At 40.6% G+C, this 25,177-nt stretch overlaps 1 long non-coding RNA gene and 1 other non-coding gene across 2 annotated transcripts in view; both read left to right on the top strand.

Moving 5' to 3' along the window:
• The first annotated feature begins 343 nt into the window (after nt 1-343).
• Nucleotides 344-437, top strand: TRNAI-UAU (transfer RNA isoleucine (anticodon UAU)). The gene is made up of 2 exons: nt 344-381; nt 402-437. It is a non-coding gene; the product is annotated as a tRNA-Ile (tRNA).
• Nucleotides 438-2,908: 2,471 nt separating this feature from the next.
• The window catches only part of LOC136358477 (uncharacterized), a 179,912-nt gene continuing 157,643 nt past the window's right edge, over nt 2,909-25,177 (top strand). The window contains exon 1 of the long non-coding RNA XR_010743114.1: nt 2,909-2,991. This is a non-coding gene — a long non-coding RNA (uncharacterized lncRNA). The remainder of the gene's footprint in view (nt 2,992-25,177) is intronic.

The following is a 25,177-nucleotide window of genomic DNA, read 5'->3' as shown; positions in this document are numbered from 1 at the left end:
CACCGCCGCCCCGCCCGCAGCCCCGCCCGCCCGGCGCGGAGGGGGCCGGCCTCTGCCGCCGCCCGCACGCCGCCTCCCAGCGGGGACACCGGGGCGGGAGCGCTTTGTCCGGGCCTCGCCGCCGCTCGTCTCTCTCTCTTGCTCGCGGGCGCCGCCCTCCCCGAGCGGTGCAGTCTCCCTCGTGCCTTTCCCTCGCTGCTAACGGGGTAGCGCGGCCCGGACAGGGGACCGAGGCGGCCCCGGGCCGCCGCTCAGCGCGGAGTGCAGGCGCCAGTCCGCCGCCCTTCCCCCGCCGGCGCCCGGCGAGCCCTTGATAAACCGTTCGGGACGAGTTGGTGTCAGGGCTCCAGTGGCGCAATCGGTTAGCGCGCGGTACTTATACAGCAGTACAAAGCCGAGCAATGCCGAGGTTGTGAGTTCGAGCCTCACCTGGAGCACACAGCTTTTTGGGAGGGAGAACGGGCTTTTTTTGGGACTTGGCGGCGCTGCGGAGGGACGAGGACAAAAGTGCGAGGAAAAATTATGCAGCCTTGGCGGTGGCGTGGGCCCGCTGGAGACGGCCCGCGGAAGTGGCTGCTGCGGGCGCGGCGGGAGCGGCCGTGCCTCAGTGCCGCGGGTGTGTGCCCTCAGGGACTTGTCCCCGCTGGGGGCGGCAGGATTCAGGGCACCTCTCGCTGCACTGTGGCAAACCTGGTACAGCTCATAGCTGCTTCCGAGTGAGAACTTGCAGGAAATAAAGGTCGCTTTATACCGTGTTGTTTCATACGGACCGCAAGTATATGCGAGCGCTGCAACTCAACGGCGACAACACTTCTCCATTTTGCCTCCTTTGGTGGTGACAGTTTCTGTAACTGCTCATTGCCTGGGTAATGCTTAACAAATGCACGCACTGTAGCAGGAAGGAAAATATTTCAAAAAATTTATGATTTCACCACTTAAGAAAGGCAGCAGGGCCATGGGAAAAGGGCAGCTCCCTAATGAGAAGGCTGCAGGACGCTTCCTGGATGTTTAGGCCCAGATCTTGTGAACTCGTGCCCTCTGTGTTAACATCCAGTCTGCTGCTTTCACAGTGCAGTTTATACCAAAAAGTTCAAAGAGCCTCTCGAGATCATGCAACCAGATGTGTCTCTGGTTGGGCCCATATCAGCCCTGTACTGCAGGTATTAACACCCTGCACCCTCACAGAAGTGCCACTTTAGGGCTTTTAATTATACCTTCTGTCTTTTGGTTACTTTGTCCCCTCTGAATTTCACATTAACTTCACTGCTTTCAGTGGTGGTTTGGTAATCCCTGAAGTGTAAGTGAGCAACAGACATTTGTAATGTATCAAAGGATGAATAAAATTAATCTTTTGCTTGCCATGAGTTTCATGTTGTCTGTGCCAGGATATCTATGTCCCAGTGCTGAGGAGTAGAGACCCTACAGAGGAGTATTTGCACAAGTACTGGGAATAGTAAAAAAATGAAGGCACTGGTTTTTTATAACTGGGGAAAAAGAACCCAAACCACAAATCATTAGAAAGGGGGAGTGACTCCACTCCTTGGACAGAGACCTCTTAAGAAACTGAGTGGGGACAGCGCTGCTTACTTTCCCTCTTCCATGGTGGGTCTCCAGGAAGAGGCAGCAGCTCCTGCACCCTCTTGCCAAGGAGGATCTGCTAATTTGACATTTAGGGTATTGCTTTGGCCTCCTGGGTGAGTGTTTACACAATTTTTGCCACGTTTCAGGGTGCGGGAGGCAGGTGTTTTCTTCCTTGCCTGCACAGCTGTTTTGTGGCGTGCCTCCAGGGTGCTGCAGAACCGTGGTCTCCTTCATCCCCAAAGTCTTTACCTCGGCTTTTACTGATTCTTGACTCTGGAAAAAAAGTAAAAAGAAGCAATCCCTATATGAGGTGACACTTGTTTTCATTTCTGCTCTTGTGATGGGCCTAGACACTTGATGGGTAGCGTGTTCCAAGATGAGCATTTCACACTGAAAATCATGCTAAATCAGGACAATTTATGTGGTTTTACTAGAAATCCCAGGAAAACGAGCATGTTGTTTATCCGATGGCCGTTTATGACATGAAGTGAATGGCTGGTAAAGCACGAGGGAGGCAGGGCTGTGTGGTGAGCCCTGGTGCTGCTGGCCATGGGGGTCTCCTCCTGCCCAGCCCATGGCAGTGCTGCTGGGGGCTGGTGCTGTGGCTGTGCAGATTCCGGGCTGGAAGGGTGCCATGCTGGGGTGAACTCAGTGATTCTGCCTCATTCCCTTCCCCAGGAGCTGCTGTGGGGTGGCAGAGGAAGTGAGGTGTGTGTCCCTGGGAGGGGATGAGAGTTGGACCTGGACAGAGTTTCTCCAAGGTGTGTTGTGTGGTGCTGAACTGGGCTCCAGCATTGGCGGCAGCAGCTCTCATGAGGTGAAATGCTTGTGTTTGAAACTTTTCCTCATAATTAGGTGTCTTACAGGCTTATGAGAAGAAAGTATGTTTTTATTATGCTAAGTTGTTTTTTATTTAGTCCTGATTTGTTGGCTAATTCTCCAATGCTGCTTGGCAGCAACTTACGCATAAAAAGTGTATAAAGTTACGTTTATCAGTACATATGGGTATAAAGACACCTTCTCACCATTATGGGAGTGTTCCCAATGTCTGCATGTTAACACTAGCCTATTTTCTAAATCTTCGATGTAGCCACATTATGTGTTTGGAAAACACCTGTGTGTGAGGGATGCAAAGTGCCAGCTGCACGGTGATCAAGGGAGAGGAAATCCCACCTTCCCTCTTCCTCCTCTTCCCTAATTAGTAACACGGTTCACCTGTGCCTCATTTTCCATTTGAAAGCCGGGTGCCAGAGCTTGTGCTCCTTTCTTGAGCCACTACCCAGGTTTTATCACTGCCCTTGAGGTAGTAGCTAGGCGAGTCCTGGTCTCAGCCTGCTGTCACTTAGCAAGAAGCTATCATGGGCCCTGGATGTTCCTGGAGGTGTGTTCAAGAAGAAAGACTTCCCCATGGTGAGTCTTCTATGCTGCCTGGCTTATCTAGGGGCCTGACTTTTTTAGCCTCTGCCTGTTTCTCTGTTTAATTGCCTGCTGTGGATGGCATGCCTGCAGGCCTGGATCTCCCAAACTCCTCTGGAATTCTTCTAGAATCCCTTTTAAAAAGGTCTCTCTTAAAATTTGTCTTGCTCTTTGTTTAATGTTGAGTATGGACTGTGAGTGCTCTACAGGCTTATTCTGGCTGCTCTGAGTTCCCACTGACTATAGAAAGAAAGAGGGTCTGCTTATAGATGTAGGAAAGCTTGACATGTGCTGCTTATGGATGGAAGGAGAGTTTTCAAAGATGTATCTATTGCCTGATCTTGGAGGGTTGTTAATGATCAGGTTAGGGAGCAGGGTTTGTGTTTATCCCTGTATGATTTTTCTCAAACAGGGAGCCCCACTGCAATGGCAGATGTAGGTTTAAGAAAGAAAGGCTTATGCAGGGTAAACCTTCCTGATGTTTATTTCTAAGAGTGGCAACTCTTGTCTCTGGCATGTTAGTACAGTTGTAATTGTGAGGTTCTGAAGTGCTTGCTTAAGGTAGTTTAAATATAAAAGTCTGGAGTTTTCCATCATATTGAGGTTTTCATATCCTGAAAAATACCTTTAAAAGCCTATGGTAAGGACTTGGCCTACCTAATTGTTATGAAATCAAAGTAATAAATACTTGAGAGTCATTGCAAATAATAAACAGCCAATGTCTGCTCTTTATAGCTTTTCCCAATAGATGGCACTGTGGTCCCACAGAGCGAAAGAGATGAAAGCAAAACGTTCCACGGCGTCCTAAAAATAGAAACCACTTGCTGAATGCTCTGTTGTGCACTGCAGAGAACAGTAGGCCAAAATTTCAAAGGTTGCTTAGAAAACAAAGTCTTCGGGAGGTATAGATACATTTTGGTTTTGTTTTGGGTTCCACCGACACCTTTGTCCTTTGTGTGTAACATGTTGAGGAGCCATCTGAGATTAAAGTCTATTCATCCGTTGTGTTTGGGGTAACAGAGGTGAATGGAGTGTATCATGTTTTTTTAAGTCTCTGTGAATTCAGTCCTGTGTCGAAGTTCCAGTGTAGCAGACCTAACTTAGATTCTCTTAAACATTTTTTTTTGCAGAATAGCTGGTGTTAGAGGTTTTCTTGCAGGGCTGCCTGAAGTCCAGGTGGCTGCTTCCCACTGTGGAGGGGAGACTGTGGAGGTGTTGGGCTTGGAAACAGAAGCTGGGAGGAGAGGAATGAAGTCTATGTGCTTGCAAACTGTGTGGAAGAGCTCTTAAACCAAATAGAAATACTCTGCTTTTGTTGAGGAAAGATGAGGGAAGGGTGGTGAGAAGAGGAAAAAAAAAATCCATGTGGAAGCCTTCTTGGGGAAGAGAAAGGCTGACACATGAGGGGGACAGGTGGGGCTGATGTAGGCTGATTGAAGGTGGAGAAGTGAGAAGAACTTGTGAGCTTGCTTTTCTACTCCTCTTACGAAGAGAAAGACTTAATGCATTGCTCTCTGAAGCTGGTGAAGAGGATGGGATGAACATGGAGGGAACAAGAATAAAAGAGAAAGGGTATGGACACAAAACAGGAGAAAACAGGGGGGGTGTCAGATAGAAGAACATAAGTAAGGAACTTCTTAAAAAGAATTTTTTTTTTAAAATCCTCCTTTGTAGCTATAACTACATGAGTGTGCTGCCTAGGGCAGTGAAAAACAAATGAGTAAGTGTTAGCTAGTCAGGCCAAGCTAAGATGAAGTTGCTGTAGAAAGCAAATTGGCCTGTCCGTTTTGCTTGAGCAAACAGAGAACTCAAGAGGCAGGTTTTTCTTCTCTGTGTGTTTTGAGTGGTTACTTTAGTGTGGCAATATAAGAGACCCTTTGGTCTCTCTAGGGTTTGAAGCTGGTGTTGGGAGGGTTAGAGAGCTCAGCTTTCTGGTTTGGAAAAGGAAGGAAATGGACAATCAGTCATGGATTTTGTGCCCATTTAATTTTCTTGCTTATGCTGAGTTTGCTGTGTTAGGCTCTGCTTTTAAGGTGGAAAAAGGCTCTTGGTTTCTTTAAATAGTTTTGGTGCAGCCTAAATATTTGAAACCTTGGAGAAGTCTCAAAATACAGCAAAACAAACTAAACCAAACCCAGAGGAAGAACAAGCTTGGGGAAGTGGCTGAAATGGAAGGGGGTTGTCAGAGAGTCTGTAATTACAAATTTTGGGGAAAGGGATGCTCCCTTGAAGTAGACATTTGAGCCTGTATAGGCTGCTTTAGTTCAGAGGTTTTTATGCATGGGCTAGCATATTTATGGCAGTGTGAAGAAATAATTCTGAAAATTTAACTATAAATATAATAAAATATACATAGGAAGATTGTGGAAGAAGATAAAGCAGTAATTTGAAAACCTGTCTTTTGAAAATATGGTGGAAAATTTTTAAGAGGCAACTGTGCTGGAAGTCATGTGGGCTGCATGGTGTAACTTAGATTGTTTACCAGTTTTGTGAAGAGCAACTGTCAGTCAATAAACACAAGCATTCAAAATCAGTTATGAGGTCTCAGACAGTTGACTTCACTGCTTGCATTTATTTTCCATTTATCCTACCCACTGAAATGGGGATGAGAATTGATTAACTGTGCATCTTAATTTTAGGCACCATTTATATGCTGTGTAAAGAAGGATATACATCTGTCTTTAAGAAAAGACACATCATACTTGTGCCAGCACATTTAAAAGCCATTTAATATTGAAAAGCTGTTAACAATGCAAGTTTATGTAACTTTGTCAGTGAGCTACCTCACTATTTTATTTATTTTTTTTTCAGTGTTGTGTCACTTGGAAGTGAAAATGTATCTGTCTCTGGGCTTAGGGGAATTTTGTAGGAAAATTATGCTGGATTTGGGGGCACTTTTTAGGGTATCTGTGTTAAGTGCCTGGATCCAGGTTTGGGAAGTTAATCTCTTTTGTACTCTGGGCCACTCTGCCCCTCTCTCTCTCCTGACCTTGCTTCTGCCCCACCTTCCTCCTCACAGGAGGGACTCAGCCTCAAAAGCTGAAGGGTTACCTTGGAGCTGGCATTGGTTTAGGGAAGGTCAGAAACATTCTTTCAGATGCTTCCCTCCCCACCTGCATTTCCCTATACTCCCAACTGTCTCCTGAAGGGTTCAACTCGTCTCTGACTTGAGTCAAGTGCTCTAAGGGGTCTCCACTGTGACAGGAGGTCCAACCTATTGCTTTATCTCAGTGCAGCTGTGAGTGTGCTCCTGTAAATCCTTGGTGAGTGGCAGGAAGTGCTGCGCTTCCTGGGGTGGCTCAGGAGGCTGTAGGTGGTTTGCAGCTTGGGCCGGCTCAGTGGCCCTGAGCCACTGTAACCTAACCAAAAAAATACTGCTTTTTACTATGATAAAGGAAATGCTTGGTTATGCTACTACTTCTCAATGTCTTAACACAAAATATCTTTGAAAATACTTTTTTTTTTTTTTTTAATTGGAGACTTTTGCTTCATTGTGAGTCCTAGGAGTGCTATTGTGTATCTTTATGTGTTTGAGGGCAAATATCTTTACTAGAAAAATAGGGTAATTGTCTGTGGGTTCCTAATAACTGTAGTCCTTTGACAGAGTTCTTGTAACACTTGGACAAATTTTTAGAGCTGTTTAGGGATGCCTGCCTGATGCTCGTGTTTGTCTGCCTGATTCTAAGCATCTGGGTGTTGTAAAGAAAATCTAGCAAACAGACCTCTTATTACAAATGTAATGGGTTTGAAGTGTTCTTGGAGGAATAACCTCTGTCCTCTGAATGCTTCCAAAAGCAGAAGCCAACCTGTCAATGAATCAAGACTGAAGTGACTGTTTTTAAAAAGGTAATATTAAAGTATAGCAGAGTGGGTGAATTTTCACTGAGTTCTGTGAATTTGCTTCATGTGCCATAAGAGGATAAAGTTTGGCCCAAGGTAATGGGAAGCTTATGTCTGGCTGCAAGGAAACCAGGAAATTTATGGGGCTTTAAAGTATGACCCACTGCAATATTCAGTATGTGTGATTTTTGGCATGATTCAGCACTAAATACTAGTTGAAAACAGAAGCACAAATTATAGGGTAAATAATTCAGACCAAAAAGAGGCCTGCTTATGCATACATGGTAAAGGAAATGGAAATACAACCGCAAAATACAATTGCTGGGAAGAACACCAGCAGTTTGGCATGGTCACTGTTAAAACTGTGGAAATTATCTTCCTGGATGACACCTGAAATGAGAGGGGCAGAATGATCTCCTTTGCATGTATTTGTGTATGCTGACCAGTGAATCGTGTGAGGCTGCTGCATTTGGCAGCCGTCATTTCGGGGAGGACTTTCTGTTCCATGGCTGCTGGGTGGGAGGATGTAATGGGCACAATGCTCCTTCGGTCCTTCATTTAATAAATGTCTGTATGTCTGTGACTTGACTTTTAACACCTTTGCTTTGTGGTTTTTTGTTTTGTTTTGTTTTTTTGTTTTTGTTATTGGTAGGGGCATCATGCACTGGAAGAAGATAACTTTGTGCTAAACTGTCTTTCTGAGCTTTCCCTTTGCATTTAATTTATTATTTAAATAGCTTTGGCTGCTGATACAAAGCAGTGCTTCGTTCCTATTCTAAACGTGGAGAGCTACCCAAGCAATATTCTTATGTGCCATTTGATAACATTTTAACCTTCTGGTAAAAAAAATACAAGAGTAGCCAAATTAGTCTTAACAGATGTGTTTGGCTGGCACTGTGGCAGAGTGATTTGGCTTCCATTTGCTTCATTTGGAATTAGGAGTACCAGGTCCCTTCCACAAGTGAGATGGAAATGAAGGCAAATAGAATGAAGCATTAGCACAGCAAATTCTTTGGTTGGACATCTTTTAATTGTTCTTAGAACATAGATTGCCTTGGCTTGTTGTATACCAGGCTTTTAAGAACTGGCATGGAGTATTACTGGTGTGCTACCTGTAGTGCCAGGAGCTAAAGAAAACAGCCAGCAGCACTCATGAGATGTGACCCATGGTGAGCTGTTGCTTCAGGATTGCTCCTTGTGTAGTGTTATAACTGGGAAACTGCAGTTCCTTGATATCTCCAGTGAATGCTGGTTTGAAACACAGATTGGACTGTATTTAACTTTTATATGGAATATTTCTACTAATTAGGTTGTTTGTTTTCTCAGTAAGCTCATCCATGGGATAATGGGGTGAAAATTCCTGTAACTTACTCCATTAAATGACTGCTGGACAATACCAGAAATTGGGGTTTAAGGGTCAGTTCAGAAAGTAACTTAGACCAGAAGTTTCCAATAACAATTGTGGTTTGGATACAGTTGAAGTAAGAACAACACAGCTAAATTCAATTGTACTTGCCTTGGCTAAGTAATAATCTCAGAGAAGATGTGAACAATAGGCATTGGAGACTAACAAGTGATATCCTGAAAGCAAATTGTAACTGATACAGACAATGTGGGGAAAAAACTGGTAGTGATTACTAACTATGAAAGTGCTGGTCTTAGCTGTCTCACTCAATAAATAATCCTGCAGGGGTATTAGCAGCATTAGCAGTAGCAGCATTTGACCATCTGGCTTAGGTTCTGTGGGAGGCTTAAAAAAATAAAATACCACTGTTAGTGGAACCGTATCCATTGAAATCATAGGAGAACTTGGCCCTGCCTTTTTGTGTTCCCATTTATTGTGTGCTGTTCATCCTGTGCTTGGATCTCATGTGACCGTTCAATTCTGCAGATGTTTTCTAGATGTTCATGAACCACACCAATGGTCTGTGAAGTCCTGGCTGGTGGTCAGTTCAAGTTACCATGCATCAGTCTAACTGTGGTGATGGTTTGCAGGCAACCTTGAGGTGACTTCAGACCTACAAACCTTTGTCCTGTAGTATTGGTGGCTGCAGCTTTGAGCTCGTGTTACCCAGTTCACTGTGGACAAAAAGTAAAGTGCTGTTTCTGCCTCTTGTGTAATCAAATCTACTGACTTTACTGTTCCTTGGCTTGGAATTATAAGCATGAGCATTGATGTGGCAAAAATGCTTCTTGCTCATTCTTTACTGAGTGGGTATTTATGAGCTGCTCTGACTAAATGAGTCTTTGCTGTAGCTCAGTGTCCCTGTGACTGTTTCCCACGCGTGCTGTTTTTTTGTCTTGTTTTACTGATAAGCTCTTATCTTGTGTCTGTGTTAAACAATGTAAACATTCACAAGTTATCCACTAAAGTGTAAAATGCCTGCTTACTACATCTCATCTTTTTGACGGACATTTTTTTCTTAAAATTTCACTTTCTTCATCTTATAAGAAAATGCAGCTAAGGATGAATGTTTAAATCTCTGAGCAAAGGCTATTTTGCCTCTTCTTAGTGCTAACTGCTAGAACTAAAACCTTGAAATATGTGGTTGAAAGTATTCTTTGGTGTGTGATTTATACCATAATCAAACTGACAGACATCAATGGAGCACTTACAAGTTTATGCTTGGAATTAAGTCCAGTAAAATGCTTCAGGAATCTCCTGGTAATTTCCTTTTATCAATGTAAGTGATGCAGTATGAATCCATTATAATTACTCTGGAGCTGCACCAAATTAGATGGTATGATTGAGGCTTGGATTTTTCCGGTGGATGTTTTGAAGAAATGAGAGATAGTAACAGGGAGGCTGTGTAGCATTTATCATTTGACGAGTTTGTTATCCTCCTGTACGCAGAAGAGACCGATTTCTTCTCTACTGTCTTCACCATTAGATTGCTTACAATCTGTTCAAAGTGATTATCAACTACTATTTTCATTGAGTGGTAATATGTTATAATTCTGTTCTTTCTTCAGTGCAAGGCATGGACAAACCAGGCTGGTACTGTTAAGTATCTGTATCTGGTAAATCCACAGGTGACTGAACACAGTGAAGTGGCTCACACACTTGATTTGTTTACACTGAGAGAAAGTGAGGTCCACGTCCACTCAGCTAAGCAGAGTTATTTCAGATTTATACTGGTGAAATGGAAACAAAAATATTTGGCATGCAGTTTGAAGAGTTTATCCTGGTGAAACACTGTGTCTCAGTTATCTGAGGTGTGCTAATCAAACAGCAGAGCACAGAGCATGAATGTTAGACTGCTTCATGTGTAGTGGTTGTGCATGATAGCCTGGGCCATGGGAGAGCTCTGAACACCTACCTAAATTTAGTTACTATGGTTAATATAGGTCACAGTGAAAATGACATTGGGGTACTTTACCACCAATTCTTCTGAGGTTTTTTTTTTTTTGGTTTGGTTTGGTTTGGTTTTTTTTGGTTGTTTGGTTTTTTTTTTTTTTTTTTTCCTCTTAAGTGTCTTTTGCTGTGTGAAAAACTTTGGTGTGGCCCACAGCTGAAAAATCTTGTCTCTTGGCAAATGAAATTAGTTTGTGCAGTTACGGCAAGGCTATATCCATCACTTGGAAAGGACAAAATTTTATTCTATTACTAGATATGAAGAAACAAAAAAAGCAAGGAAAAATGTGGATTTGGAGTTTCCTAAAAGGTCAGACACCTCTGAGTGCAGTCCTGAAACACGAGCCAAATCTGCTGGAGGGAAAGGTGTCCACCCTGATGTGCAAATTTGCCTTGTGCATAGCCAGGGGAAGCTGCAAGCTTGGATGTCCTGTTCCAGATTTTTGACTAGGCGTGAAACATTACTTTTGGGGCCTGCTGTGGATGAAGAACCTTCTGTAACACTCTGGTGCAGCTCTGTAGGCAACAAATCAAAACAGCAATTATTACCAAGAGTTGGGTGGCCATCCCATTCCAGGGAAATACAGATTCTGTACTTGAATACAGTTGACCTTGTATCTGTAGGCACAAATCCAAAAATATTGGTTATTCATCCTCAAATTTCTCAGATTAAACGTGTGTAAGTGACTGCTCTGAGTGCTCAAAAGCCTGCAACTCAATTAGACCGTTAAGACAGGCAACTTTCAGCAGATGGCAGCATTGCACTCTGTAACTTAATTTTTCTGTCCGTGGTTTTGCAACTCCTGACTACTTGGGCTGGTTGGAGACTGCTGGCTGAGTAGCAATCCAAACCCACTTCTAAAATGTTTTGAAATGCAGGTCTCAGTAGATTATGAGAATTGGGTATTGTTTCAGACTCGTGAGTTTTGTATGGAAAATACCTCTGTGCTGCATAAGAAAATGTAGAAAAAAACAGTGGAAGTACACCTAAATCTCTTCCGTTAACTCTCTAAGTAACTGCTTTGAGACAGAGGAAGGCTGTTTGATAAAAGTGTTCTTCTTTTTAAAAATAGTAGCAAATCCCTTAAAGATGTGAAGAGTGCAAAGTGGAACCATGACTGGGGAGCTTGTAAATGACTTCCTGCATATAGTCCTTAAAAGTGCAACACACTCTTGTTCTTTATTTAGAAAAAGAATGCTGACTTTGCTAATGTTTTCTGTACTATACCTTTTAAACACGATGCAGCCTGATACCAGAGTCCATCCTAGGCAGACATACAAGTGAACATACCCTTGTTAGAAGTTACCAACTCTGACTGTGCTCAAAGGTTCAGATGCAATAGGTAATTTCTATTTGTGATTACTCAGTTAATATTACTTTGTATACAAAGTATGTGTTTGAATGCACATTCAGTCTGGTTGGTTGGAGAGGTTCTTCCCACCTCTCCCACCATCACTGTTGATTCTTTAGAGTTCCAGGGAGACTGTGAAGGAAATGAAAGCTGTTCCTGTTACAAAAGAAAAGGGCTGTGTACAGAGGCCTCTTCAGAGAAAACCCTTCTACTTCCAGATAGTTATCTCTCTGTGATACACTACTCTGTACATAATCCTAAAAGACATAAGAGATTTGTTTTGTGTGTGTATTCTTTTAGGGAGAATATAATGCTTTTCTTAGGTTTGGCACAGTTTAAGTGCTGCACTGCAACCAGCTAGCACTGATGTAAATGGCATCACACAAACACAAAGCTGTAATAAATAGAAACTAGGTCAGCCATTGCAGCTCTTCAGAAAGAAATTAAAAGACATTCTCCTCTTGCCATCTAAACTTGCTGTTTGTTGGGTGGAAACAAGTATATTGATATCAATGAAGTTAGTGGTCTCTTTGGGAAGCTTTATGCACCTACTTCAGAGTTTGGCTCCAGAGTAAATTAAGGAACCTTGAGACTTTCTCTCTCCTTTCTTTTTTTTCCCTTGCAGGAAAAAGTAATACTATATGTAAGCAAAATTTCAAACTGATTAATTTGGGTTAGACTCCAATACTGTTCTGCCTTTTGTCATACAAGTGAACCACAATGGAAATTTTGACTCATTCTAGAGGCTTTTGTAGTCAAATTAGAATACTGCAGGTATCAGAGTAGTTTGCCAAGATGAATGGTTTCTCTGCTAGATGCTGTCTGGTTGTGACTAGCTTAGTATTCTGGAAGAAATTAAGTATATGCAAATCTCACTTTTATGGGAGAATTTCAGGAACATCAGCATCATGAGAACTGGTGTTTTGGAGCTAGAGGGGTCCTTATTCCAGTCGCATCCTCAGAAGATTATCTGGTGGTCCAAGTCACTCTAATACACACTTGCTTTTCCCCTCCAACAGCATGGAGGCATTAGTGACCACAGCTTGTGTGTTGTGGGGTAGGAATATGTGGCAGTGGACTTTTTCACCTAGCTGGATTCCTGTTGCAACTTAAGCCAAGTAGTAAGACTTGAAACTAGTTTCCTGTCTTCATTATTGGTGAAACAGAGTTTGCATAAGCCTGTTTAAAACAAAAAGCAAAACAAACCAAAAAAAGTTGGTTAATATTGCAGGAGGAAGTTCTTTGAAAATGTTAGTAAGTGTAATATTTTATCCTTAAGGCCACGTTGAGAGACTGGGACTGACAGTATATGCCATCTATGTGTATATTGTGAAAGGGTATCACTGGATGTCTTTCATCTTGGTCACATTTTAAAGCTGTGGCTTGAAGGTTTGGGATACTTTGATTCATGCATTATTTCCTGATCCCTACAGTTAAGGACATAGGCTTGTTGTGTTCTTAGTAAAAAGCAGTCAGGGTTGTATTTCTGGTATAGTAACATCCCTATCCACCAGTAAAGGGAGGGAAGAGAAGCTCTCCATGGCCCTTCCAAAGGTCTAAGCCAAATAAATATCAGGAGGTTTTAGGTTTTTTGGTCTTGGAATTAAATCAGATCATCCATCTCCCTTGTCGCTTTGGGTATTAAATATGTGAGATAAATAACTCTTTCTAAGACCCTCACAGGTCACTTCAGAGTGGTGCATGATTTCTTTTTTTTTTTTTTTTTTTTTTTTTTTTTTTTTTTTATGAGACACAAGGCTACTTAAACAAAAGGCAACACCAAAAAGATCCCACCAAAAACAAAACAAAAACCACGAAAAAACCCAAAAACCAAACAAAATGGGAAACTCATCTAGCCACGGAAGTGAGGTCTCACTTGGACAGATTTGTCCTTCCAGCTATGTGCACGGTCTTCCTTTGAGCAGTTCTGGGGAAGGCAACTGCTTTGGGTGGCTTCTGCTCCTGCAATTTTATCTATGAGAATGTCTTTCAGTGTGTGTCATTCTGGTCTTTCAGACCTTTTACGTCAGGAATAATTGCATTGCACTATAACAAGAGTAACTTTAATGGTATGTTTATTTTTGGTGTCACTTCAGTAATGCTATAGAGCATATCCTGAATTTGAGATAAAAGCTTAAAGATAGTCATCTTATTACCTCTGCTTTTTCAGCACTGCATGATCGTATTTTCATATTTTAAGGAAATACTGGATTTTCTGAGTCTGGTCTTGCAGAGTATATTATAAACAGCTAAAATGATCTTGTTTATCTTTGAGATACTGTGCAACTTTGTAAAGGGATGTGTGGATATGTTGAAGCTAGCATGGCTGATGTAGTAATCAGGGACTGCTCCAGGTGATTTTGAAGTTACTTATGTACCATGGTGAAAGTTCTGGGTGTGTAACTGAATGTGGAACATGAATTGCGTGTGGGACACTCAGCGTTCAGGGGTTATACACTGTTTGTAGGTCAGGAGGTCCCATTAGTTTCCTCTTTAATACTTGTAATGAATTAATCTGTGGTTTTAGTGGGCTTTTTCATAGCAAATAAACTTGCAGTTTAGGTAAAAAAATTGATCTTTGTTTGCCAAATACTTTATTTCTTAGTCAATTATGTCATTCTTGTCTATGTTTCCTGAATCCAAAGTAAGCATTGCTCACTTGTATGTTCAAGAAAACAGAATAGAAGATGTTTTTTCATATGTTACAGCTCTGTGATAGTTGTTTGCATATTGTGTACATTTTAGAAGCAACCTATTCAAATAGCTATGTAAACCATTCAGAAAGACTCCTTTAGGCTCTGCTTGCTTTTATAGTGCAGTTAATTTAGGAATTGTTTCTTTTCAAAGGATTAACATCTTTAAGAATGTGCTTTCTAAAGAATTAGTTTTGTTTTCAAAGTGGGACAAAGTCAACTGGCTGACAGGCTTTCAAAGCATCTCAGTTCTGCTGTACTTTGGAACTTGCCTAAAGAAATAATTTCCTGACCCATACAGCCAACATTTCTTCAAAATAAGACTTTTCATAGCCTGCTAGGAAAACTCTCTGCTGAGTTTGGAAAAAGGAGAGAGCTTTATATCTGCTAAAACAGAGAACTGGACTGGTAACTTTAATGTGATTAACATGTTGAAATTGGACAAATAGCTTCACAAAACTCTACATGTGTTTTATCTTTCCAGAAAGAGTATGTTATGGCATTCTGGTGTTGTTGTTGGTTTTTATTACTTTTTTTTAATGTATCTGTGTGCTGGTTTTGGCTGGGGTAGAGTTAATTTTCCCCACAGTGGCTAGTATAGGGCTATGCCATGTTTTGGAAAAAAATTGCCGGTTTAATTCAACAAAACAAAAAAAAGTTTTGGAAAAACGAAACAATTTTTTGCAAAAAGTTTTTAATAGCATGAGGAGGAAAGACAAGGTTTGTAGGCAGAGGTTATGCCTCACTAGTTGGGTTGGTAGAGCTGGTAAGAGCAGCCAAGTTTTGGGTGCACAACATCAAGTGCCTGGATGTGTTGTGGGGAGTGCTGGGCTGCTGAGCTAAAGGGAAAGGTCATCTCTGTGATCAGGCTGTCTCCTGCCTCTGGAGCAGAAATGACCCTTGAGAGAGAGGGGTGATACTGAGGAGGGAGTTCTTCTGGTGTGGGAAGGTGTTCCAACACATGGAAAGGTGTGCAGCTTCTTTTTGTGAGCAGAGGGAAAGGCTGGAAAGCTAGGGAGACATTGCTGCACCTTTTTCGAGTGGGTGGTGTAGTATACAGTCCAGCTGAGACTTTCACTTTCCAGGATTGCTGCTTAGTGGAACAGCATGAAGTGATGCAATATATGACATGAATCAGTGTTATTTTTTTATTACAGAGTGAGGAAATCTAAGGGTTTTTAAAAACATCTATATTCCACTCAGGTTAGATGGAATCAAAGAAATTACTTATCTTGTTTCATCAGCAGCAGGAAAACTGTAGTAATCACTGAGGGAAGGGTCTGGTTGGGACTTTGGCTCTGGATATGAATGATTTCCATTTCACCCTCAGTGGGAGATGAAGTATAGAAATGTTTTATTTTTCAAATAGGACAAGCAATAACCACGTGGAAAGGATCAACCTTCAAATGTTAACTTGCAGCTAAAGCTGTAGGTCAAGCTTTTTTTCTGTGGTTCTTCTTATCTGCAGATATTTTTTGTTGGCTTTTTTAGCTCTCTGCTCTAACCTCCTACAAATATTTCACAGATTTAGCTTATAGCATCCTTTCAAAATAAAGACATAATATTCTCTTCTTGGTGATAGGGAGGGGACGAAAAGCAAAGAGATCTTTCTTTCTCTGGAGTCAAGTATTTAGCATATTAAACTCCTCTTAGTAGGAACACAGCAAGAATAAAACACAGAATTTAATGATTTTTTTTTCCTTCTTACAGTTCAAAAATCCTGCAGTTTTGTTGCGCTACAGCCCACATTTGTATGTAAATGTCGCAGTGGGAAGAATAACAAAAGTAATAGTTATTATTCTAGAAACAGAGGTTTTTAAAGTTGTTCTTGGACAGCTGCTTGCATCTTCTGGAAGATCCTGGTTACCAACAGGAAAGCATCATTATAGCAAAGACATAGCTTCTAAATGAGAAAATGGAGCACTCTGTTATCTCAGTTGTACAGTATGAAAGCAAGAAGTGTGTATTTAAAGTGAATTGCTCTGGAATTTGTTTAGCCTGTACTTTTAAGTGATTCTTTTAGACTATTTGTTTTAACACCTTACTAAAGCCATATCTCATATCTAAATTCAGGCAATCTGAAACTTATTTCATTAGGACTCTGTAGAAATATAAAGCGATGTCTATTGTGTGGCTGATTTTTCTTTTTTATTTCTTCTTTCCCTCCATTCTGGGGTTGCATCAGAGTGAATAATAGTATATAGAACCTTTTTATTACTGTACTACTTTCAACACTCATTGCAGTTCAAACCTGTGTTCCTTTTGCATTGAAATTTTAAGCCATGGACATCTGATTCTGGAGTGGGACCAATTTTACCCTTCCCTTCAACTGGAAACAACAAAAACCACTCTATAAACCTGAAGGTATATCTTCCCTGACAAACAAGAGCATTATGCCACCCCTATGCCTGTCTTGTTTAACTCTGGCATTTAATAATTCAGAAGGGGACCAAGGAGAAGTACTACTGTGGAAAGATATGCAGATCTGAAGACCCAACAAATCTTGTGGCTGCACACATCTACAGAGCCAAGGGTTTCTCAGAAGTAAGAGAAGAGACTGTCTTCTGTTTATTAGACCTGGCAGATTCAGCTGACCTTCAGAGAAGCTGTGGATTTGTTCTGTTCTGTATTTCTCCTCCCTGCAGTTAGAAATCAAACTGGATACAATGATTGCTGTGTAATTCCTGCATTTGCCACAGGCCTCTGCTGCAGATGGGGGAACATATATGGGAGTTAGCCTACATTTTCACTTTACCATATGGCTTCAGGAAGAAAATTAGATCTTCATATTTGACTGGTATTACTGTTATTCTTTTTCCCTCTCCACAGAATTAAAGCAATGTCCCAAGATTCAGTCATTCTCTTGTTTACAGCTGGTGTTTTTCCCTTCCTCTAGTAGAGAAAATAAAACATCAGTGAGCCTGTTTTTTATACTGTCAGTACAGCTACTGGGTGTGTTAAGCCACCTGCCCTGCTACCTGGTGTACACTGGTCTTAAGCTATGCATTCTCTGTGTGCTTGCTTGGGTTTGGGTTTTGTTTTCTTTGTTATCCAGTTCAGGTATACTGATACACAGTTTGAAGATTCAGAAAGAATCTCAAGTTCTATCATACTGTTTAAATCTAGTGGGGGTGCAAGGTATATTTAAATACATATAGATTTTTTGTGTGTGTGAATGAGTCATCTTAACAAACAGCAGAATCCAACTGAAAAGTGGAACCTGCCATTACACAGGTTCATTATTCTCAGTAATCTATACTAAAGCTTTGGTAAATCTAATAATTGCTCATCTATTCTTTGGGCAGTGGTTTTAATTGCAAGTCTTACTGCTCTGAAATATTTAGTTTTATGTTGCGATTTCATCAGTGTAAAAAGCTCTTAAATACCTAATAAATCATGTTTTGAGGTAATGGTCCATCCAAAAGATTAGAAGCAAAATTCTCCGAGAACTGATAACCATTTATTTGACACTATCTTGTACACACTAGAAGGTAATCTTTCAAAGGTCAGTTATCCCCTGGCAGTGGAGTTTGTAAGGTATTAAAATAGGCTAGCATAAGTCAGAGCTGGCAGTGATTTAGACTTGTGGTAGGTAATATTTATGAGAGTTCACAAATGTCTGAGCAACCCTGCCAACTTATTACTTATCCTTTCAATCTTTAGAAAATTGAAGTTGTTTCTTCAATATTCTGGCATTTATGGTAAATACTGAAATGTTCATTTCAGTTTATTTTTACAGAAAGCAATTTCTCTGCCTTCCGTGAGAGAGTGATCATGATGGGATTAAAGTTTCTTTTCTGAATTATTTTCTTTCCCCAGTCCTCCAGTTACAATTACAAGATGTCCTGGTTTTCAGTCTTTTGGTTCTCTCCCCTCTTCCCCTTCCCTCATATGACTCCAAGCAAAACTTATTTTTGCTCTTCTGTTTCATGGTAATACCAATCCTGTACTGTCTTTCTGGCTAGTATCTTTTCAGTAATGAGCCTAGTGATGTCTAAACCCAAATTAATGGAAAATTCTGTTGGAAAGCCTGAGAAAGGTCGTGTTTTTGGTTTCTGCATCCATTGGAGGTATTCTGTGGAAAGCTCGGCAGAGCATCTAAGCAACTGCTTCACTGAGAAGAAATAGAGGCCGTAGGATGTTGGCCTTGCTAGTAACAGTGTTTTCTTTATTTCCCTAAGCTATTAATTTGGATTTTATAAATGCTGCAATTTAATGGTTCTGTGTTGAAGGTCTAAGGGTTGGCAAGAATTTCCACATACTGGCTTTGTGCCTCAGTCCCCAGTCTTCCTACAAAACTGGTTTCCTTGTATTTTCTGTTTCAGCACAAAGTGTACACAGCACACTGATGCTGTGCTGGTGGGTCAGAGACCTGCCAGGCAGATCCCTTTGAGAGAGACCCAGCAGCAGAGCTGAATATATCTGGTGACATTCTCAGCACCAGCTGGCGTTAAATGCTGCTCCCTTGGGCTGTGTTCCCCCTTGGTGCCCGGGGCTGTGCCCCAGTCAAAGGGCAGTGACACACCTGGTGCAAGGCCCATCCACACACGTAAGGTGCTTGCAAGGGAAGGTGCTTCTCAAATACAAGAGCACTGAAATCTCAACTTTTATAGAAGTTGGGGGTGTTGTGAGCAGTCAACCATATCTACATCTGAAAATTTGTAGAGCAATTTGGAATGTCTGGCACTTCTGTAGTAGTTGGATATGGACTATATGTTCTGGATATGCATAGGCGGGTGGCTTAAGAAAGGAAACAAGAATAAAGGAAAAATGTGAGACACCATTGTGCAGAGAATGGTCTGATACTGTGCTTTGATACACTGAGGTAGTAACACCTCTGTATTTATTAAATATTGAAGTGTTTGTAGAAAAATAAAACATGTAATAATATGAGCAGGAAAGATCTTTTTGACTTGGAATGTTTCTTGCCATGCCAGCTGTGTGATGGATTCAGTTTCCAGTACTGCTGTACTGTGTCTTTCTTGAGCTGGAGGGAAATGGAAGTGATGCTCTTTACAGACAACTTAGTCTAACCAAAGGAGAACAAGCTGGTTTAGATTTGAATTTTACTTACCTTCTTTCAGGGCATCATGTTTTTGTGGAAACATCCGTATTTGTGGAAAAATGGTGCTCTTTCTCTGGCAAAAGCCCAATGACTGTAATGCAGTTATTCATGAGAAATTATGGACAGTGCAGACTCTTTAACTCAGTCAGACATACTACTAATCTTGATGGAAAACAGAAGGACAGATAATAAGCCCTTTCTTGGCCTGGAATATTATTTTTCTTATCCATTTCAACATAAAGAACTCTTCATTGAAGTGACCAGCTTTGCTATGAGTCAGACAAATTTAGAGTTTTATCTCTGTTTTCCTTTAAAAAGTGTTGAAATGAAAGCTTTGCATTAATTTATGTTACAAGCACCATGTTAGTTTCTTCTGCAATATTTCTCTATATTGGATGCAGACCATAAGAGGAGGCAAAGTAAGGACCAAATATTTTAGCAACTTAGACACAGGATTTTTGCAAGGGTGGCACTGGCTTAAGGTAGCGGGGGGAGAAACAAAAAGTGACATCTTGTCAAAACTGAACGCTCAGATTAACTCCAGTGTGTGTTCTGATGAAACTGAAAGGAAATTAAATAATACAGGTGTTTATTAATGTCTTAGGCAAAGGGAGAAAAACCAGAAAGGGTTATTGGAGTCTTCATTTACAGTCAATACACATGGAAATGTCTCCTTAAATTCATTTCTGTTAGGCAGGAGAGTCAAGACTTGAGTCACTTGAGCTGGATAGGAAACAGTTTTCCCACTTGGTGAGATTTTGAATCATAAATATTAAAATGTCTTGGTCTACCTCTCTTAAGTCCTGTTTCAGTTACCTATTTTTTCACTTAGATTTTTAAACTTAAGAGTTGTGTAAATGAGGATTTATTTGAAGATTACAAGTCAGTTGCCAGAGTTATTTTCCCAATTTGATAAGTGAAATTTTTCACATGCAGGCTCTCTGGATGAAAACTATTTTGTCCTGGTTTGTAATAAATTAGCGGTTTGGAGAAGGAGAGAAAGATCTAATAGTTTTAAATGAATACAAAGTTCTAATTTGGGTAGCAGAGAACAGTATTTAGCAGGTCTATGAATTACAGGTTTCATTAGGTTCCTTTTTTTTTTTCCTTCCGCCTTGGCTGTGAAGTTATAATGACAAACACTGTTATTTCCCTTCTCGGCATAGCCACATGCTGCTGGAAAATATGCAACAAAATGTAACGTTAACATTTTCCTGACACTTCTAAAATTAAACAAAACCTTCAGGGAAAGGAAGCTTCATGTTAATTTATGTATTCCTCAGCTTTCAGGCTAGGGAGTGAGGGTGGACACCACCCATAGCTACTTCTTCAGCCAAAGTTATATTAGTTTACAGGTACAAAGTCTAATCTGATGAGCAGGGGCCTTGAACAATGATTTTTAATATGTGGTGACCATGCATTTGTCTATATGTATTGATTGTCTTTTCCAGAATTCTTTATTTTTATTATAATAAGCCTCTCAAATTAGTGTTGTAAACTAATAAATCTTTGTGGTTTGACTACTTCTAAACCCTCGGTTATCATGTTTCAATCTGAGAAATAATGCTGCTGTCTCACTCCTTTGTACTAATTCCTACTTACAGGCATTCATTTCAAATGAAATTCCATGTTTCAGTGTATCTTTTACATTAGCTGAAGACAGACCAGTGCATGTGCAAATGTACCTGGCTTTGAAAGAATGCTGTTAATGAATATTTCTTCATGATTTCTTCAGTTGTGAAGATCACCCTTCCTTGTGCTTCAAATACTGATGTAGTGGAGGTCTCAAGGTTCTCTGAGGAATTTATACTTCTCCCTAGAACAGAACAAATATATCTTCTCCTTCCACCCCTCCAGTAGCATGTAGCAGCAAGAAACTAGGCTGTCTTAACGATGAAGGCCATATTGCCTGGAATAGCAGGCAAATCACCATGGAAGAGCACAGGAACTTACAGACTTTGAGCAGCACAGTTTTCTAAACTTCATCTAGATTCTATTTCTGTGAAATCTCCTGTTAGCCCAAATGTTCTGTATAAAGAAAAAAACCTCCATGTTGCACACACTGAGAGCTTGGCACAAAATTCCTCTGTGGATGTTACTATTATGGGCAGTAACATGACATCTGCGTTCCCATTCTCTGACTTCAGCTCCTCTTTCCTATGATTATTTTTATTTTTGTGGTAGCCTTTAAATATACACTGCATGAAGGTAGGGTCTAAAACATTTTTTTCATTCCTCCTGGCCAAACACATCTAGTTTGTTCAAGTCTTCAGAGGCAAACAAGGTGATTTGTATCACTTATTTCTTTTTCATGTTTTCATCCAGAATAAATTTGATTTAGGCTGTACGTGTGTTCAGCTCACTGTTCCTTAGGCATTGATTTCTTTGAAGATATAATCACCAGGTTTTGGGTATTCTTTGTGTAGAAGTTATACCTTGTTGATTAGACATCTAAATCTTCTCTGTTCACAGTGCATGAAGGGAAGGTTTTTGCTTGCAAGATATGTAATATAATGGTATATTTTGCTTCTAATTTCAGTTTTTCAGTGAAGACTCACAAATGAGATAATGAAGAAACTAGAAAATATTCAAGAATCATAAATTATCTCGGAGGAATCAGAGCACCATGGTCATCAAACCAATTTTTAGTCAACTGTCTTTTTGTATAAGTAATAATGGGTGTTTCCTCTCTGGCATAATTTGTTCAAAAATTAGGGATATATTCTCTCATTTGCATATGTGGAATTTTTTCCTTAAATTTCTGTTAATGTTAACAGATGTCTTGTGGGGATCAGTATTTCCATGGCACAGCTGTGGAAGAATAGATCCCTTCAGTTTCCTTACTTGGATGTTGGATTTTAGCAATAGTCACTGCACACTGTGTCAACTGGTTTCAGTGCCAGTGCCACAGGTTTTCAGCCAAAGAGGTACTTTTGAAGGTGATTTTCCTGAAGTTTAAAGCTTCAGAAACATTAACAACTTTCCAAACAAATTCTACAGCAATGGCAGCATTTCACTCTGTCTCTTGCATCATTTGCTACTTACCCAAATGAGGGAGGAAGAGGGGTGACATTGAGTCAGCCACAGTCTGACAGCAACCCACAGGGTGTCTATCCATAGCTTTCCCATACCAAGTGGGAATTTCTGCCATATCTCTTCATCCCTCTGGCATGAAGGGATATGGCAGACAACCTCAGGGGGAGATTTTTCCTACAGGAGCTGCATGTGCCTTATGGGCTGCCAGGGAAGTGAGCCTCTTGGGAATGGCTGCTGGCTCATGGAATGGCACAATGCTCCTGTGCCTTGTGAGTCAGGTGTTCCAGAAAAACATAGTGAATGTCTGCCTGGCCCACTGAAATATGGTAGTGATACATGACAGTCTAGATGCAGAGGTACTTGCATTTGAGAAAATTTGGGCTTGTGATGAAACATATGTTTAATGTATTTCAGCAATTACCTAACATAAATGCCCTGCTTTCAGCTGCTCCATGTCTCAGGAAGAGCAGTAGCATCCGTGAATTTGCTCTGTGTCCAGACCAGCAGTGTACATAAGGCTATAAGGGCTCACCAAGTGCTGTCACGGAATAAAAACACCAGAACTACATGTACTTATGAAAAGGGACTTTCTGTTCTGTTTGTGAAAACCAGGCCACTCCTTCTTGTGCTGCGTTAATGGAAGCCCTTGAAGCCAAGAATTAGGACATGAATTCTAGAGAAGATCAGGGAGACAGTAGCCAATGACTAAACTAAGTGTGCCTGAGGGCTGTAAGAGATAGCATGAGTAAAATCTGCCCATCAACTTTGCAAGAGCAAGCATAATTAAAAGGAGACCGTTTGGTACGTTGCCCAAGCTTGACACAAGATTTTGGAAGAGGCTGCTAGTGAATAGGGTGGATAGAGCAGTTAAGTCTATAGGTAGTAATAACTTTTAACACACAGTTCAGGAATTTACATGCATGGATGTTCAGTGTGTTCAATTAAAGGGGAAGAAGAGGATTAGTAGAACCAAATGAAGGGCAAGAGCTGTGAAACCGCTTCTGCAAAGCATGTGAATTGCTTAAAAAATGAAGTGCCAATCACAATGAAACAGCTTCAGAATGTAGTCAATGTATTTTAAATATTTAAAAAAATATTTAAAATATATTTAAATATTTAAAAAAATAGTCAATGTATTTATTTACCTTTAAATCAGCGTAAATTCTACATTGTATGTTTTATAGCATGTCTTCTGCTCTAATTATTACCTTTGGTGTGAAATTAGTTTGGTTTTAATGCTATATCAGGGTCTAGACTGGGTCTTGTATCAGGATGCAACAAATACTGTGGAGATCTTGATAAAATAAACCTTCCAAGTTACTCAGATATTGTAATATTCATTTATGTCTACAAATGATAACTGAGTTTGGGTTGTGCAAGATTTGCTGCCGGCTTGCTTGTTGGCACTCCCTTGATCCATTAATGTAAATATGTTTGCTGCAGTATTTTCAGTGTAAGACCACGGTTGCACAAATTATTTACAGACTGTGTCTACTGAAGTTGGTATGAGTATGAAAACCAGCAATTGGCAGTTTTACTGGTCTTGCTCACAGGGCCTTGTTATCTGGAGTGAGATTTAATGGAGCTTCTACTGTAACAATGTGGAATAAGATCGGAGACACACTCAAAATAATTGTTTTCACTTGAAAAGATATTTTCCATGAGCTTGCTTGCATGCAAAGTAATGATGAGGTTTCTGGTTTGTGTATGTGAACAATGCTGGGGTTTCAGGATCTGCTTTGAGTTTTAAAATTGGTTAAAATTTAAATTACATATTAGGAAGAATGAAGGGAAGAATGAGCTCTTATTAATGTAAATTTACTGACTTGAGATCAGCCTCTTTAAATTCAGCTATTTTGCTGACGTAATTAAAATTTTGTTGGATACAATTTTTTGTTTCATATAAACATATTGCTTGCTCTATCTGCTGAAAACAAAACAGAATTCAGACTGTAAGGCACACAGTGAGCATCTGAATATTTCTTTAATGAGTTCAATCCAATTGTGAGTTTCAGTCTCATTTTTTGCTAGTGTGCATGTGAGACTAGGACTTAACCAAAAAGTCCTTCTACAGGAGGAGACTTTCAATGAAACTATGTGTTTGATTGCTGACAGCAGTACTGTATGTACAGAATATTGGTGAGAGAAATCTTGAAGAAATATTCTGCTGCTGGGAGACAAAAACTTGGTGTGATAAAAAAATCCTAGATGTGTTCTTCAGCAGCTTCAATTGGGAAGTAGCCCAAGCTACAAATCTGACAAGTCAGGAAACCTGAAGGTGTCTTGTGTTCATAGAATGGCTTCCCACCCCTTCTTTTCCAATTCTAAGCTGTTTTTAATTCTGTAGAAAAAAATGTTCAAATGAGAACACAAGGAATATTTTTATGTCTTAGAGGAACTGGAGGGAGCTGGATTTGTTTAATCTGGAGAAGAGGAGGCTCAAGGGCGACTTCATCACCCTACCTGAAAAGAGGCTGTAGTGAGGTGGGGGTCCATCTCTTCTGCCATGCCCTGGAGTGAGAGGGAGTAAAAAGGAAATGGCCTTAGAGTGAGATAGAAGACTAAGATTAGATATTTTAAAAAAATTAAATGTCACTGTTGGGGTGGTCAAACACTGGAATACATTGCCCATGGAGGTGATGGAGCCTCTGGAGTGTACAAGAGGCATCTGGATTTGGGTGATGTGGTTTGATGGCTACTGTGGTATCGACAGGTGGGCAGCTGGACTGGATGATTGTATAAGTCTCTTCCAACCTATGATTCTTTGATTTTTTTAGACTTTTACATGGAACTTGAATAGACATTTCTTTCCCAGATTGTTTGATCCTTCTGAGAAGTT

Source organism: Sylvia atricapilla, chromosome 3, assembly GCF_009819655.1.
Source record: "Sylvia atricapilla isolate bSylAtr1 chromosome 3, bSylAtr1.pri, whole genome shotgun sequence".
NCBI lineage: Eukaryota > Metazoa > Chordata > Aves > Passeriformes > Sylviidae > Sylvia > Sylvia atricapilla.
This window is presented reverse-complemented; position numbering and strand designations above follow the sequence as displayed.